This window comes from Colobus angolensis, unplaced genomic scaffold (genome assembly GCF_000951035.1).
Source record: "Colobus angolensis palliatus isolate OR3802 unplaced genomic scaffold, Cang.pa_1.0 Scaffold1, whole genome shotgun sequence".
Taxonomy (NCBI): domain Eukaryota; kingdom Metazoa; phylum Chordata; class Mammalia; order Primates; family Cercopithecidae; genus Colobus; species Colobus angolensis.
Genome location: NW_012110918.1, coordinates 10820239 through 10822575, shown reverse-complemented (window position 1 = coordinate 10822575; position 2337 = coordinate 10820239).

Below are 2337 nucleotides of genomic sequence, written 5' to 3'. Positions count from 1 at the left end.
TTTTCTTTCTTTCTTTATTTTTTAAGACAGAGTTTTGCTCCTGTTGCCCAGGCTGGAGTGCAGTGACGCGATCTTGGCTCACTGTAACCTCTGCTTCTCGGGTTCAAGTGATTCTCCTGTCTCAGCCTCCCTAAGTTTTGTATTTTTACTAGAGACAGGGTTTCACCATGTTGGCCAGGCTGGTCTCAAACTCCTGACCTCAGGTGATCTGCCTGCCTCAGCCTCCCAAAGTTCTGGGATTACAGGCATGAACCACCACGCCTGGCCAATATTATTTATCTTGATTGCTAAGTTTTTGATGCCTTCCCTTAAATGTTGCACTCCAGGTGACTGTCTCACTTCCCTCACACTGGTCACTGCCCCGTTCACAACACCCTGTGTTTCCCAAGCCCCTGGTCATCTGAGAAGCCCTGGGAGTCATATAAGCCTCAGTCAATATGAATGGCATCCCTAGCCATGCCATTTTACACATCAGGAAACAGGCTGGGAGAGGCATGTGTCTCTCCCCTGACCCACCTGGCCAGTAGGGTCCTCAGGCTCAAAGAATCTCAGGCTACAGGGAGGTCAAAATGGACACAGAAGGAGACAGGCAGGTTCTTTGTCCTGCCTAGACGCAGTGGGTACATGGACTCAGCTTCAGAAGGGACGAAGGGGATGGCACCGGAGGGGAAGGAAGGAGAGAAGCAAGTATGCCTGGGCCATCCACACCCAGCTTGGCCCAACCCTCCAACCTCTGGAAGAGTTCCTTAGTTCTCGGGTCCACTACTATTAAGCATCTGCTGTGTGTCAGGCACATGGGAAGCATTAGCGTCATAGACATGACATACCCAGCTGACCCCTGAGTCTGATGGTGAATTCACACATGAAACACGATGCAACATGGGTTGCAGGGGGCACATGTGCAAAGGGTATTATGGAGCAGATGGAAGGGAAACCCCGCCTGGCTTGGAGAGTGGAGACTGAGACTTCCTGGAACACTTAGCTGAGTCTTAGGGAATGAGTGGGAATAACACAAGCAGTGGGTGGGTGTGAAGGGTGCTTCAGGCAGAGAGGACGGCATGACCAGGAGGTGGGATGCTTTGGGGGTGGAATGGAGTGGGGTGAGAGCAGGGATGAAGGGGGCTGATGATGAAGACAATGGGAGCTATGGAGACAGGTGTTCATGGCAGGGAGTTGGAAAGAAATGGGGGAAGGAATGAGCTGGCAGGGCGGGCTGAAGATGGCCCACCTCTCCTTAGCTGGTAGAGCCTGGTCCGGGTTGCCACCAGCTGCCTTCCTCCCAGGAAAAGTGCAGAGGTGAATTTACGTACTCTTGGGAAAGATGCGCCTGACAGTCATCGGGTACCCATGGTACGCCAGGCAGGGCCTCTGCTAAGGCTCCCACAGACACCCTCTCCCTTCCAGCCCAGCCCTGAGCACACTGCCCATGTGGGGAGGGAAGAGTTAAAGGCTCCTTCCCCAGTTTCCTGCCCTCTGGTCTTGCCCCCTGCTTCCTCCCCGCCTGTGAAAATGGGATGATGGGATGCCTCCAGCTTCTTTGGCTCTACTTGAACCCTCCCGAGTCTGGGTCAAACTTGGAGTAACATCGAGGAAGCAACATATATGGTTTTGACTGGGCTGCCTGTTGTCACCCACCTCTACTGGGAACCAGGGAAGAGATTAAGGACAAAACAAAGCTATTGGACAGATTTGTAGGATGTATTAATAATATTATGCTGCCAGTGAACAAGCTGTTTTTGTCTCACGATTAAAATAAATAAGTCCTTTTTCTGTTTTGACAGTAATTTGGGAAAATATGCACAGTATGGATACTGGTGAAAATGTACCATATGGCTGGGTGTGGTGGCTCAGGCTGGGTATGGTGGCTCATGCCTGTAATCCTAGTACTTAGGGAGGCTGAGGTGGATCACTTGAGCTCAGGAGTTCCAGACCAGCCTGGCCAACATAGTGAGACTTCATCTCTTAAAAAAAAAAAAAAAGTACCATATGACCTGTTACTCTGTCTTCTAGCTTCCTACATTTTCAGCTGCTACATTGCTCTGTCTGCTATAGACTGCGGGGAAATACTGCAGGAGAGGCTATCTTTTGGGGGTAGGATTACAGGTGTTTTTTTTTTTTTTTTCTTTTTTGAGACAGGAGTTCCAGACCAGCCTGGCCAACATAGTGAGACTTCATCTCTTAAAAAAAAAAAAAAAAGTACCATATGATCTGTTACTCTGTCTTCTAGCTTCCTACATTTTCAGCTGCTACATTGCTCTGTCTGCTATAGACTGCAGGGAAATACTGCAGGAGAGGCTATCTTTTGGGGGTAGGATTACAGGTGTTTTTTTTTTTTTT